This window comes from Cherax quadricarinatus, chromosome 9 (genome assembly GCF_038502225.1).
Source record: "Cherax quadricarinatus isolate ZL_2023a chromosome 9, ASM3850222v1, whole genome shotgun sequence".
NCBI classification, from domain to species: domain Eukaryota; kingdom Metazoa; phylum Arthropoda; class Malacostraca; order Decapoda; family Parastacidae; genus Cherax; species Cherax quadricarinatus.
In genome coordinates, this window is record NC_091300.1 from 60,587,448 (window position 1) to 60,604,396 (window position 16,949).

Here is a 16,949-nt window from a genome sequence, read left to right on the forward strand (position 1 = left end):
GACTGTTTTCTGAAACAGAGTGTAACTGAACCTACCAGGGGTAATAATTTGCTAGACCTAGTCTTGTCAAATAAGGAAACACTAGTGAATAATCTGGAGATCACTGAAGAGCTTGGCGCAAGTGATCACAAATCCATCACCTTTAGCATTAATTGGGAATGCAAGAATAATGATAATACAGTAAAAATCCCCGATTTTCGTTCTGCCGATTATAATGGACTTAGGGAACATCTGTCTAATCTTGATTGGGGTTATCTAGCTAATGATTTTATTGACGATAATCATACTTATGAATATGAAGGGATCTGCTTTTATGATTGTTTTCTTAATAATGTACACAGTGCCCAGAGTATATACATTTCCCAGAGAGAAATTAGGTCTAATAATAACGATCCCAAATGGGTTAACAGGAGGTTAAAGCATCTATTAGGGGAGAAAAGGGGAATTTATAGGCGCATCAGAAGAGGAGAGGTTAACCTTACTGACCAATATGTTCAGCTTAAAAGAGAAGTAAAAAAGGCGATTAGAAAGGCTAAACGTGACTATGAAATTAGAGTCGCTAATGAATCAAAGACTAATCCAAAGGGGTTCTTTCAAGTGTATAGGACGAAGGTGAAGGAAAAAGTAGGACCTCTGAAATCTGGGAATGGACAGCTGACGGATAATGAACTGGAAATGTGTTCCTTATTTAATGACTATTTTTTGTCAGTTTTTACACAGGAAGATGTAAATGAGATTCCAGTAATTAACAATTATTTAGTTCCTGATGAATTTAAGTTAACTAATATTACTGTCACGAGGGACATGGTTACTAAACAGATAGACAAACTGAAACAAAATAAGTCCCCGGGACCCGATGAGTTGTTTTCAAGGGTACTTAAGGAATGCAAGATGGAGCTTAGTCAGCCATTAACGAGTGTATTCAATGCGTCCATCCTTACCAGTGTTGTGCCAGAGATGTGGAAGATGGCTAATGTGGTTCCTATATTCAAATCAGGGGATAAGTCCACTCCTTCAAATTACCGTCCAATAAGCCTGACATCTATAGTGGGCAAGTTATTAGAATCAATTATAGCTGACATTATCAGAAGTCACCTTGAAGAGCATAACTTGATAAATGAATCTCAGCATGGATTCACGAGAGGTCGTTCCTGCCTGACAAACTTACTGACGTTCTTCAATAGAACATTTGAGGCAGTTGACAGTGATAAGGAATATGATATTGTTTATTTGGATTTTAGTAAAGCCTTCGACAGAGTACCTCACAAGAGACTCTTAAGGAAAGTGGCAGCTCATGGTATAGGAGGTAAAGTTCTAGCATGGATTGAGGCATGGCTTACCAATAGAAAGCAGAGAGTTACCATTAATGGAGTGAAATCTGAATGGGGATTAGTCACTAGTGGCGTTCCACAAGGATCAGTTTTAGGCCCTCTCTTGTTCATAATTTACATTAATGACCTTGATGAAGGGATTACTAGTGACATGAGTAAGTTTGCTGATGATACAAAGATAGGCCGTATAATTCACTCTGAGGAGGATATCAATGAACTCCAGGACGATTTGAACAAATTAATGTCTTGGTCTGAGAAATGGCAGATGAAGTTTAATGTGGATAAGTGTAAGGTACTTGCCCTTGGTAATGAAAATAACCCTCGAAGCTATAATCTAGGTGAAGTAGAGCTTGGTCATACAGAATGTGAAAAGGACTTGGGAGTCATGGTAAGCAGAAATCTAAAGCCAAGACAGCAGTGCCTCAGTGTGCGCAACAAGGCCAACAGATTACTTGGATTTATCTCAAGAAGTATAAGTAACAGAAGTCCAAAAGTTATTTTACAGCTCTATACATCACTAGTGAGGCCTCATTTAGATTATGCTGCTCAGTTTTGGTCCCCTTACTACAGGATGGACATAGACTCATTAGAGAACATACAGAGAAGAATGACTAAAATGATTTACTGTGTAAGGAACCTCCCGTATGAAGATAGACTTAAAGCCTTAAATCTGCACTCTCTGGAGAGGCGTAGAATGAGGGGAGATATCATTGAAGTGTATAAGTGGATGACGGGCATAAACAAGGGAGACATTAATAAGGTACTGAGGGTGTCGAACCAGGTAAGAACCAGGAATAATGGATTTAAGTTGGATAAATTTAGATTTAGAAAGGACATAGGTAAGTACTGGTTTTCTAACAGAGTTGTAGATGCGTGGAACAGTCTTCCCAGTGGGGTGATAGAGGCTAGGACCTTGGGTAGCTTTAAGAAGAGACTGGACAAATATATGAGTGGGAGGGGCTGGGTTTGATTGGTGTTGGGGGGTGCGGGAGTTGTTTCTTGAGTAGCTTTAGGTAGATGTCGTTTTGATAAGGACCTGCCTCGTATGGGCCAGTAGGCCTTCTGCAGTGTTCCTACATTCTTATGTTCTTATGTTCTCATGACATATGGCTAGCTGGTCCAGTGGCTAACACGATGGTCTGGAGTTTTTAGACTCTCTGATCGCGGGTTCTGTCCCCACCCGTGGTATGGTTTGGTTTGCGGGACACTTCTAATGTACATGTAGGTGATAAAGCCTTGTGTGACGTATGCCACGAAACTCTTGGTCTTTTCAAGAAGCATAAAGCACGTCGATACTATGAGACCAAACATAAACAAAATTGATAAATTAGACACATGTGCAACTCTTGGGTATCTTTATTGAGGAAACGTTTCGCCACACAGTGGCTTCATCAGTCCATACGTAGGAGAAACTTGAAGAACAGGAGGAGAATGTGGTAATCAGTCCCTCAACCTAGAGTCGATGTGTTCAGTCCATCAATCTTGAATAGAATACGGCATATCAGCGGAGAAGCAGCTTATAAACCGTATGGCAGGAGAGGTGCAGCAGTCATAGGTCGTGTAACATTTGTTCAATGTGGAAGTAGGTCGTGCCCAAGAATTAGGCAAGCGAAGAATTCCTAAGTATTAAGATCCCAAGAAGTTGCACATGTGTCTAATTTATCAACATGTCGGTTCTCTGAACCATTCATCTACAAATCTGTCAGACACTGCAACTTCTTGGGATCTTAATACTTAGGAATTCTTCGTTTGCCTAATTCTTGGGCACGACCTACTTCCACATTGAACAAATGTTACACGACCTATGACTGCTGCACCTCTCCTGCCATACGGTTTATAAGCTGCTTCTCCGCTGATATGCCGTATTCTATTCAAGATTGATGGACTGAACACATCGACTCTAGGTTGAGGGACTGATTACCTCATTCTCCTTCTTTTCTTCAAGTTTCTCCTACGTATGGACTGATGAAGCCACTGTGTGGCGAAACGTTTCCTCAGTAAAGATACCCAAGAGTTGCACATGTGTCTAATTTATCAACATGTCGGTTCTCTGAACCATTCATCTATAAACCAAATTATTCCCAGTTCACAGAAACATAGTGTTCGGAATCAATGCAAAGCATGTGACTTTCCCAGAAAGTATTTTTATACGCTGAACAACTGAAGACGAAGCTTTAACCAGTAGCTTATGTGTTAGGTTAAAGAGGAAAGCCATTCACAGATGAAGATCTGTTGAAAGAGAGTATAATGGAAGCAGTGGGAGAGTTATGCCCAAAAAAAGGAAATCTCTTCAAAGTACTCAGTCTTCTACGAGCAACAGTATTTAGTACAAGTGGGGATATAGGAAGCAATATACTTCACCATACTGCAGACAAAGCGCGATGAACTGAATGATGTGAGTGACACATCACAACTCCTGGATGATGTGACACATCACAACTCCTGGACGATGTGACACATCACAACTCCTGGATGATGTGACACATCACAACTCCTGGATGATGTGACACATCACAACTCCTGGATGATGTGACACATCACAACTCCTGGATGATGTGACACATCACAACTCCTGGACGATGTGACACATCACAACTCCTGGATGATGTGACACATCACAACTCCTGGACGATGTGACACATCACAACTCCTGGATGATGTGACACATCACAACTCCTGGACGATGTGACACATCACAACTCCTGGATGATGTGACACATCACAACTCCTGGATAATGTGACACATCACAACTCCGGGATGATGTGACACATCACAACTCCTGGATGATGTGACACATCACAACTCCTGGATGATGTGAGTGACACATCACAACTCCTGGATGATGTGACACATCACAACTCCTGGATGATGTGACACATCACAACTCCTGGATGATGTGAGTGACACATCACAACTCCTGGATGATGTGACACATCACAACTCCTGGATGATGTGACACATCACAACTCCTGGATGATGTGAGTGACACATCACAACTCCTGGATGTGACACATCACAACTCCTGGATGATGTGACACATCACAACTCCTGGATGATGTGACACATCACAACTCCTGGATGATGTGACACATCACAACTCCTGGATGATGTGACACATCACAACTCCTGGATGATGTGACACATCACAACTCCTGGATGATGTGACACATCACAACTCCTGGATGATGTGACACATCACAACTCCTGGATGATGTGACACATCACAACTCCTGGATGATGTGAGTGACACATCACAACTCCTGGATGATGTGAGTGGCACATCACAACTCCTGGATGATGTGGGTGACACATCACAACTCCTGGATGATGTGAGTGACAAATCACAACTCCTGGATGATGTGACACATCACAACTCCTGGATGATGTGGGTGACACATCACAACTCCTGGACGATGTGAGTGACAAATCACAACTCCTGGATGATGTGACACATCACAACTCCTGGATGATGTGACACATCACAACTCCTGGATGATGTGAGTGACACATCACAACTCCTGGATGATGTGAGTGACACTTCACAACTCCTGGATGATGTGACACATCACAACTCCTGGATGATGTGACACATCACAACTCCTGGATGATGTGAGTGACAAATCACAACTCCTGGATGATGTGAGTGACACATCACAACTCCTGGATGATGTGACACATCACAACTCCTGGACGATATGACACATCACAACTCCTGGATGATGTGACACATCACAACTGGATGATGTGACACATCACAACTCCTGGACGATATGACACATCACAACTCCTGGATGATGTGACACATCACAACTGGATGATGTGACACATCACAACTCCTGAATGATGTGACACATAACTGGATGATGTGGGTGACACATCACAACTGGATGATGTGACACATCACAACTCCTGGATGATGTGACACATCACAACTCCTGAATGATGTGACACATAACTGGATGATGTGGGTGACACATCACAACTCCTGGACGATGTGAGTGACACATCACAACTCCTGGATGATGTGACACATCACAACTCCTGGATGATGTGACACATCACAACTCCTGAATGATGTGACACATCACAACTGGATGATGTGGGTGACACATCACAACTCCTGGACGATATGAGTGACACATCACAACTCCTGGATGATGTGAGTGACACATCACAACTCCTGGATGATGTGAGTGACACATCACAACTCCTGGATGATGTGAGTGACACATCACAACTCCTGGATGATGTGAGTGACACATCACAACTCCTGGATGATGTGACATCGCATCTCCTGGATGATGTGACACATAACTCCTGGATGATGTGAGTGACACATCACATCTGGATGATGTGAGTGACGCATCCCAACTCCTAGATGATGTGAGTGACACATCACAACTCCTGGATGATGTGAATGACACATCACAACTCCTGGTATTCAATGAATTCAGTGTCACACAAGAATTAACATGTTAGGTAAAAGGACACAAGTGCAACTAATGTGACATTTAATTATGGCAATATATCGCTCTCCATGATCGAAACATTGCCACAAGAGGTGCCAGGAAGATGCTGCCAACAAATTTTGCACAGGGCAAAACAAAATTTTGGGGGGATGAAATCAATAGGTTAAGAAAGCCTAGTTAACGAGTGGATTTGAGTTAAAAACAGAATAGGAGAGTTAGTAGATGGACAGTATTGGGAAGATGGCAGGAATGTTTTATGGAACTGTTAAAAGTTTATGAAGAGAGGGAGGCAGTAATTTCAAGCGTTGGTCAGGGAGGTATGACATCTTTTAGGAGTGACGAAGAGCAAGATGTGAGTGTAGGGGAGGTGCGTGAAGCATTACGTAGAATGAAATTTGGTAAAGAAACTGAAACTGACGGGATCATGACAGAAATGCTAAGAGAAGGGGGGAGGGATAAAATTTAGGAGTGGATGGTACTTTTGTTCAATAAATGTATGGAAGAGGAGATGGTACCTAGGGATTGGCAGAGAGTATGTATAATTTCTTTATATAAAGGGAAGGGGGACAAAAGAGATTGTAAAAATTATATGGGAATAATTTTAATAAGTATATCAGGTAAAGTGTATGGTAGGGTTACCAGGTAAAGTGTATGGTAGGGTTATTATTGAAATAATTAGCAGCAAGACAGAGAGCAGGATTACAAATGAACAAGGAGGTTTTAGAATGGGTAGGGGATGTGTAGATCAAGTGTTTACATTGAAGCATATAAATCAACTATTTTTAGATAAAGGTAGGGAAGTTTTCATTGCATTTATGGATTTAGAAAGGGCATATGATAGGGTGGATAGGGGTGCAATGTGGAAGGTGTTGCATGTATATGGTGTAGGTAATATGTTATTAAATGCTCTTAAGAGATTTTATGAAGATAATGAAGGTCAGGTTAGGGTGTGTATGGGAGAGGGAGATTATTTCCCAGTAAAAGTAGGCCTTAGACAAGGATGTGTGATGTCACCGTGGTTGTTTAATATATTTATAGATGGGGTTGTAAGAGAAGTGAATGCTAGGGTGTTGGCAAGAGGTGTGGGGTTAGAAGATGAATAATCTAACACAAAGTTGGAGTTGTCACAGTTGTTCTTTGGGAAATTCTGAAGAGAAGCTGCAGAGGTTGGTGAATGAATTTGGTAGGATATGTAAAAGAAATTAAAAGTGAATATAGGAAAGATAAGGTGATGAGGATACCAAAAAATTAGGAAACGAAAAGTTAGGTATCACATTGGAGGGAGAGAGTATGGAGGAGGTGAATGTATTCAGATGTTAGGGAGTGGACGTGTCAGCAGACGGTTTTATGAAAGATGAGGTGAATCATAGAATTGACAAGGGGAAAAGGTGAGTGGTGCACTAAGGATTCTGTAGAGACAAAGAACTTTGTCTATGGAAGCCAAGAGAGGAATATATGAGAGTATAATTATACCAATGATCTTATATGGGTGTGAAGCATGGGTGGTTAATGTTGCAACAAGGAGAATGCTAAAGGCAGTGGAGATGTCATGTCTGAGGGCAATGTGTGGTGTGCATATAATGCAGAGAATTCGTAGTTTGGAAATTAGGAGAAGGTGCTGGATTACCAAAATTATTATCCAGAGGGCTAAGGAGGGGTTGTTTAGGTCGTTCGGACATGTAGAGGGGATGGAACAAAACAGAATGACTTGGAGAGTGTACAAATCTATATTGGAAGGAAGGCGAGGGTAGGGGTCGCCCTAGGAAAGGTTGGAGGGAGAGGGTAGAGGAGGTTTTGTGTGCGAGGGGCTGGACTTCCAGCAAGCGTGCGTGAGCGTGTTAGGAGCGAATGGAGACTAATAGTTTTTAGGACTTGATGTGCTGTTGGATTGTGAGGAAGGTAACATTTATGAAGGGATTCAAGGAAACCGGCAGGCCGGACACGAATCCTAGAGATGGTAAGTACAGTGTCTGCACTCCGAAGGAAGGGTGTTCATGTCGCAATTTTATAACTGTAGTGTAAGTGCGCCTCTGACAAGATAGTGATGGGGTGAATGATGGTAAAAGTTTTTCTTTTTTCTGGCCACCCTACCTTGGTAGTAAACGACCAATGTGAAGAGCATACTGATCAAGAATTCACCAGGAAAAGCAGGCGTGCACAAAGTAGCTTGTTGCAATTTGGTTTTCATGGGAAAAACAGGTAAACTTCTCGAACCTAGGTTGGCACAGCACCAATACTCGATCCGAACAACGCGAGATTCAAACACAATATTTAATCACTTAAGAGTTTGCAGTAACACTGCTAGATGGTCTGATACCTGAATTATCGGCAACTATGAAACATAATCATTCATTATATAGTACAATAATAGCTTAGGCTTGTATAATATCGATTAATTCTTAATTGAGGCCATTATACATAATCTTTAATTTGGTAATTTTACAAATGCTCCCAATTGCCTTAAATGTCTTGATTCAGCACGAAAATCAGGAAATTTTCCTGCCTTTCCAAGATATTTATTTCACATTCACTCGTATCTAGCTTGGAAAGACCACTTTGGTAGACCTGTCGTCTCGCAGGTTTGAGAAGCAGGGGTTAGAAGATAAAGAACTAACACTAAGTGAGAGTTGTCACAGTTGCTCTTTGCCGATGGCACTGTGCTTTTGGGAAATTCTGAAGACAAGTTGCAAGGGTTGGTTCATGAGTTTGGTAGGGTATGTTAAAGAAGGAAATTAAAAGTGGGTTATTTTCTGTAGTGTTACACATTTGTATTGTATGTACTTGACAGACTGACTCGTTGTTTTAAATTAATGTGGTAGTAAAAGCACCCTTGTGTTTACTTTAGTCTGTGGTCTACTCTAACAAAGAAGGTCCCATCCTCTGTTATGTGGTCGCCTATGATTTATATCCGTTTATTCTTAATTTATTTAGTTTCAGTTGTTGAGAAGAGATCAGAAATAGAATTTTTGCTTAAAATTGCGTGGCCTTTTGGAGAAAATTATTATAGTATCAATTTATTACCACTCTTCCACTCAAAACTTCTCTCTCTTTTCCCTATTGAAGAATTTTTCTCTCTTTAAAAGCTCCACTTTCTCTTTCTACTTCACCATTCCTCTCCATCTCTGCACTCACGGTTTCTTCACTTTCCATCTCACTATCTGTCCACTCTCCATCTCTCCACTCTCCATCTCTCCACTTTCAATCTCTCCATATCTTCACTATCCACCTGTCTACTCGCCATCTATCCAACTCTTGACTCTCCTCTGCACTCTCCACTCACCGCCTCTTTCATGTCCATCAATCTTCATACAACCTCTCCCTCCACCAATATTCCACTGACAACTACTCCACTCACCACCAATCCACTCACCACCAATCCACTCACCACCACTCCACTCACCACCACTCCACTCACCACCACTCCACTCACAACCACTCCTCTCACAACCACTCCACTCACCATCACTCCACTCATCACCAATCCACTCACAGCCACTCCACTCACAGCCACTCCACTCACAGCCACTCCACTCACAGCCACTCCACTCACCACCACTCCACTCACCACCACTCCACTCACCACCACTCCACTCACCACCACTCCACTCACCACCACTCCACTCACCACCACTCCACTCACCACCACTCCACTCACCACCACTCCACTCACCACCACTCCACTCACCACCACTCCACTCATCACCACTCCACTTACCACCAATCCACTCACAACCACTCTACTCACAACCACTCCCATCACAACCACTCCACTCACAACCACTCCATTCGCCACCACACCACTCGCCACCACACCACTCACCACCACTCCACTCACAACCACTCCACTCACAACCACTCCACTCATTATAACTCCACTCACCATTACTCCACTCACCACCACTCCACTCATCATCACTCCACTCACCACCACTCCACTCATCACTCCACTCACCACCACTCCACTCACCACCACTCCACTCACCATTACTACACTCACAACCACTCCACTCACAACCACTCCACTCACAACCACTCCACTCACAACCACTCCACTCACCATTATTCCACTCACCACCACTCCACTCATCATCACTCCACTCACCACCACTCCACTCACCATTACTACACTCACAACCACTCCACTCACAACCACTCCACTCACAACCACTCCACTCACAACCACTCCACTCACAACCACTCCACTCACAACCACTCCACTCACAACCACTCCACTCACAACCACTCCACTCACAACCACTCCACTCACAACCACTCCACTCATCACACCACTCACAACCATTCCACTTACCATCACTCATCACTCCACTCACCACTCCACTCACAATCACTCAACATCACTCCATTCACCACCACTCTACTCACCATCACTCCACTCACCATCACTCAACATCACTCCACTTACAACCACTCCACTCACCATCACTCCACTCACCATCACTCCACTTACAACCACTCCACTCACCATCACTCCACTCACCATCACTCCACTCACCTTCACTCCACATCACTCCACTCACAACCACTCATCTCACAATCACTCCACACACCACCACTCCACTCACCATCACTCCACTCACCATCACTTCACATCACTCCACACACAACCATTCCACTCACCATCACTCCACTCACAACCACTCCACTCACCATCACTTCATTCGCTATCACTTCACTCACTATCACTCCACATCACTCCACTTACCATCACTTCACTCACCATCACTCCACATCACTCCACTCACCATCACTCCTCTCACCATCACTTCACATCACTCCACTCACAACCATTCCACTCACCATCACTCCACTCACAACCTCTCCACTCACCATCACTCCACTCACCATCACTCCACTCACCTTCACTCCACATCACTCCACTCACAACCACTCATCTCACAATCACTCCACACACCACTCCACTCACCATCACTCCACTCACCATCACTCCTCTCACCATCACTTCACATCACTCCACTCACAACCATTCCACTCACCATCACTCCACTCACAACCTCTCCACTCACCATCACTTCACTCACTATCACTTCACTCACTATCACTCCACATCACTCCACTCACCATCACTCCACTCACAATCACTCCTCTCACCACCACTCCACCCACAATCACTCCTCTCACCACCACTCCACTCATCATCACTCCACTCATCATCACCCCACTCATCATCACTCACCATCACTCCACATCACTCTACTCAGAACCACTCTACTCACAACTACTCTACTCACAACCACTCCACTCACAACCACTCCACTCACAACCACTCCACTCACAACCACTCCACTCACCACCACTCCACTCACCACCACTCCACTCACCATTCCACTCGCAACCATTCCACTCACCACCACTCCACTTCTCCGGTCACCACCTTTCCCATTTCATCACCACCCTCCACTTCTTCCAACATCGCCTCTTTATCCAATCCTTTCCATTCATTTTTTCCTCTGCACTTCTCAACTCATCACCTCTCCATTACCACTTCTCCAATAACAATTCACTCACCACTCCTCCAATCACCTCTTCACTTCCTCTCCACCCACAACCTCTTCTCTCACTACTCCCTTCCCTCTTCACCTCTTCCCTGACCATCACTTCTCTTTGCATATTTCCCCTCAGTACTTCTCTACAAACACTTACTTTTCCACCTCTACACTTTTGTTGCAACCCCTGAATGGGTTACAATGATTATTATGTATATATGTAATGTATATTACCTTTTCATTTAATTTTATATTGCTTATATTTGCGATAATAGCTAAATCGCAAATGTATTGCCTTATATTGTTATTTGACGTAGTTTATGTTGTTAGGATGTTACATATTACATATTAGGATGTATATAATATGTGCTCAGTTAGTCTTGATTGTCAAACTACTGTAATTATCGCTTGTCCCTCGTTATACTGCCGGCTTCTGAGCTGCAGTTGTCCACGTAGCTATCACGTGATCGAGGGGGGGGGTGTCCTCACCTCTCGTGAAGTTTTCAGTCTGCTGGAGACTCGCTTGCTGGTTGGATAGATTGTCTGTCTCATTATTCTTGTTAGTTCTGTAGAACTTTGTTCACAGAACATTGTATAGACTTTGTGATTTTCGACGTTGTACTGAGGTTGTGTGTCACATAGACACTCTGAGCATCTCAGGTCCTTAGCTATAGCTTCTAACCTAATTTTGTACTGGTTGCTGTGTATTGTCATAGTCGCGTTTTTCCTATGCTGAACATAGATTCAGTAGTATGGGAGTTTTGTAACTTTTGTGGAGGATCTGCTGATGGTCCCTACTTAGTGTCGTTATATTATTTCCCAGTTCCTGATTCTGTGTCGCAGTCGCTTGATATTGCATTGCTATTGGGCTTAGCATTCTTTGTTGTTCAAGCAGACTGTTCGGGTTGCCAGTCGGTCAAGAAGTTAGTTTATTTGAGGACTTTGTCAGTCACTTGTTTAAGTCTAGTCGAGTCGTGAGACATAGCTAACTACTTAAGAGCACTTAAACGCATACACACACTTGTACATATTTGTAATATCTTATTAAATGTTAATGTACCTGATGGTACTTAAGAATTATAAATATGATATGTGCTTTCAGCCCAATAATATTGAACTCGAGAGATTGATTTTATTTTGATTGCTGTGATTTAATTTACTTTGATAATATACCTCTAGACATAATAAATTTATTAAATTTTAATTTCTCTAGTTAGTAGCCTACCAGTTGTAATCCTAAAGCACTATTGAACCATACTGAATTTTAATGGATAATTGGAAAAGGATACTGACTACTTGTTACGAAAACCCAGTAACAGGGCAGTCCTTTCTAGTATTCACTGGAGATCTCTAAGCTTTTAGAATCGCGTTTTTTGTAACAAATGGGGGCCTGTCCGGGATGCTCTTGATCCAAGGTGCTGGAGAAATTGTCCAGTTTGACATACTAGTGAATCTATGATCAAACACTTTGAGTACTTTCCTAATCTGAAGACTTTGAGTTTAGTCATCAAGAACTGCAAGAAGCCCCTATCACGAGCCTTTTCCATCCTATGGAGAGGGAGCATGGACACGGGGGTCGTCCCACAGTTACTAAAAACAACAGACATAGCCCCACTCCACAAAGGGGGCAGTAAAGCAACAGCAAAGAACTACAGACCAATAGCACTAACATCCCATATCATAAAAATCTTTGAAAGGGTCCTAAGAAGCAAGATCACCACCCATCTAGAAACCCATCAGTTACACAACCCAGGGCAACATGGGTTTAGAACAGGTCGCTCCTGTCTGTCTCAACTATTGGATCACTACGACAAGGTCCTAAATGCACTAGAAGACAAAAAGAATGCAGATGTAATATATACAGACTTTGCAAAAGCCTTCGACAAGTGTGACCATGGCGTAATAGCGCACAAAATGCGTGCTAAAGGAATAACAGGAAAAGTCGCTCGATGGATCTATAATTTCCTCACTAACAGAACACAGAGAGTAGTCGTCAACAGAGTAAAGTCCGAGGCAGCTACGGTGAAAAGCTCTGTTCCACAAGGCACAGTACTCGCTCCCATCTTGTTCCTCATCCTCATATCCGACATAGACAATGATGTCAGCCACAGCACCGTGTCTTCCTTTGCAGATGAGACCCGAATCTGCATGACAGTGTCTTCCATTGCAGAGACTGCAAAGCTCCAGGCGGACATCAACCAAATCTTTCAGTGGGCTGCAGAAAACAATATGAAGTTCAACGATGAGAAATTTCAATTACTCAGATATGGTAAACATGAGGAAATTAAATCTTCATCAGAGTACAAAACAAATTCTGGCCACAAAATAGAGCGAAACACCAACGTCAAAGACCTGGGAGTGATCATGTCGGAGGATCTCACCTTCAAGGACCATAACATTGTATCAATCGCATCTGCTAGAAAAATGACAGGATGGATAATGAGAACCTTCAAAACTAGGGAGGCCAAGCCCATGATGACACTCTTCAGGTCACTTGTTCTATCTAGGCTGGAATATTGCTGCACACTAACAGCACCTTTCAAGGCAGGTGAAATTGCCGACCTAGAAAATGTACAGAGAACTTTCACGGCGCGCATAACGGAGATAAAACACCTCAATTATTGGGAGCGCTTGAGGTTCCTAAACCTGTATTCCCTGGAACGCAGGAGGGAGAGATACATGATTATATACACCTGGGAAATCCTAGAGGGACTAGTACCGAACTTGCACACGAAAATCACTCACTACGAAAGCAAAAGACTTGGCAGACGATGCATCATCCCCCAATGAAAAGCAGGGGTGTCACTAGCACGTTAAGGGACCATACAATAAGTGTCAGGGGCCCGAGACTGTTCAACTCCCTCCCAGCACACATAAGGGGGATTACCAACAGACCCCTGGCAGTCTTCAAGCTGGCACTGGACAAGCACCTAAAGTCAGTTCCGGATCAGCCGGGCTGTGGCTCGTACGTTAGTTTGCGTGCAGCCAGCAGCAACAGCCTGGTTGATCAGGCTCTGATCCACCAGGAGGCCTGGTCACAGACCGGGCCGCGGGGGCGTTGACCCCCGGAACTCTCTCCAGGTAAACTCCAGGTAAACATACCAGGTGGATGTATGTACCTGACTGAGTCTCTTGATCCAAGGAGATGGAAATACTGTTTATGAGTTCTAGCTCTAAGACAACCAACACTAAAATTCCTATCAGGATTATAATTTCCCATAATCACTCTCTCGTAGTACAATTATTTTCGTGATGTATGCCAAAGTGAAACAGTTAATTGATACTCTGACTTTGTCTGAGTTAAGTACATTAAAACTTCAGACGTGTTGGCAAGTAGCCAAATATCTCGGTGTGACGTATAACAGGAATTACACCGCTGAAACTGTCAGAGCATTAATTAAAGATATATTGTTTCCTGCTCATACAGAGATGTCTGATTATGATTCAGATTCAGAATGCCTAGTGTCACAATTAGGAAGTATGGCTCTATTTAAAGTTGAAGAAAGAGCAACTAGAACAGAAGTGAGCCTAGTGTCTGAGCCTAGTGTAGCTCAGTTCTCCCTCACGCCTTCCCTCACTGACACATTAGTACAGAGTAAAGCTGGTAGTATGACACAGCCTAATACTAGTACAGTGTATACTACACCTGTATTTACTTATCCTAGACCAGATCTAGACTCTCTAGAGATGGCTGGACCAAGTGTCCGACCTAAGGACAGTCCAGAAAGACATGTTAATTTCCCTACTCCTCCATTACCCACTGGTCCTATCTCTCAGGAACAGTTTGAGAGGTTTGAATGCTTCCTTATGTTGCAGACTGCACAAATAGAGGCACAGAGGAAATTGAACGAAGAAGATTTCCAAAGAGAAAATGTTCGTCTGTTAAGACAACAGACTGATATATCACAGGACACATTTAATGTGCAGAAAGCTGCATCTATGGTTCCTAAGTTTTTTGAAAGTGACTTAGACACCTATTTTGATGTGTTTGAGAACCAGGCACGTGCTATGAACTGGCCAGGTAAGCACTGGGCAACATTGCTGCATACTGCTTTGACGGGAAAAGCTCAAACCTGTACTGCAGCTTTGCCATTTGCTAAGTACATTAGTTATGACGCTGTCAAACAAACTATTCTAGAGACATATAACTTGTTACCTGTAAGTTATCAAAGAGCATTTCGTACGTTACAACGACGACAAGATCAAACTTGTGTAGAGTTTGCTCGTGAGAAAAAAGTTGCATTTCAGAGGTGGTGTAGAGCTGCTAAATGTAACAACTATGACAGCCTTGTTCAGTTGTTACTACATGAAGAGTTTAACAACTGTATGTCTGCTGACATACAAGAATATCTGATCGATCATTCTACCTCAGATATTCTGGAAACTGCAGCATTAGCAGACAATTACGAAATTTCTCACAAACTTGTACGTATTAAAACACACAGAAACAAGGTAACTAAAAATTGTCCTAGAAGTTGGCAACCTAAATCAACTGCTCATTGCCGGCCTGATGTACCTGCTACTGTAACTTCTCGTACCTTTACCAGGAGAACTCACAATCCTGAATCTGTCTCTGTGGCTAGACAGAAATCTGGTATCGAGAAGAAGAAAGTTAAATGTACATATTGTAACAGAAAAGGACATACTAGAGAGTATTGCTATAAGTTAGAAAGAGATACGAGAAACAGTCGTGTGGCTGGCGCCCCCACTCAAGTCGTATCCTCTTCCGTGCAACAAAGACACCAAAAGCCTAGCAATGTCTCTGATCCTACTGTTTTAGATAATGTTACTCAGGATAGATGACTAGCGTCAGAAAGTGTATCTGAAGAAAAGATTCGTTCAGCGATGAGTCCTTACTTTTCGAGAGATAAAGTAGGATTTGACGAATCACATCTAACTGAGATAATTTCTTTCAGAGACACTGGCAGTTATCTCACGTTATTAAGAGTAGATGTACTGCCCATAACTGAAGATACCTATTGCAAGATAGATGTATTGTTAGAAGCCTATGGAGGGGCTGTTATAAAAGTGCCTCTGCACAAAGTATACATTGAAACAAGCTATTATACTGGTTATATTTCAGTGGGTATATCCAGTGGTGTATTTCCCATCAGGTCAGTGGACTTGTTGATAGGGAACGATATCCTTCATGCTGGTATATGTAAAGAACCACTTGTGATTGATAATAACACTGATGATAATTATGCCATTGAAGCTTGTAGAGAGAAACCTATTTTATTTCCTCTCAGCGCAATTTCTAGAGCTATGTCAAAGATTCAACAACCATCCTTGTCTCCTGTTGAGTTAGTGGATGACAATGATTTGGGGTTGAATATGTTGTTTAGTGACGCTCTGCACCCAGGATCATTAACACTGACTCCCCCTGGTCATCAACCTAGTCAAGACAACTGACGTTAAATTTCTAACTCATGATGATTTAATCAAGGATCAGTTTGTTGATCAGTCATTGGAAAGACTGAGAGATATAGCAGTTACTGAGAGTGAAGCAAAGGATCTCGATAATTGTTACTATTATAGTAACGGTGTACTGATGGAGAAAAATACATGTAAGTTGTCAGCTGATAGTGTTTCCAACACAGTCAAGCATCTAGTAGTGTTACCA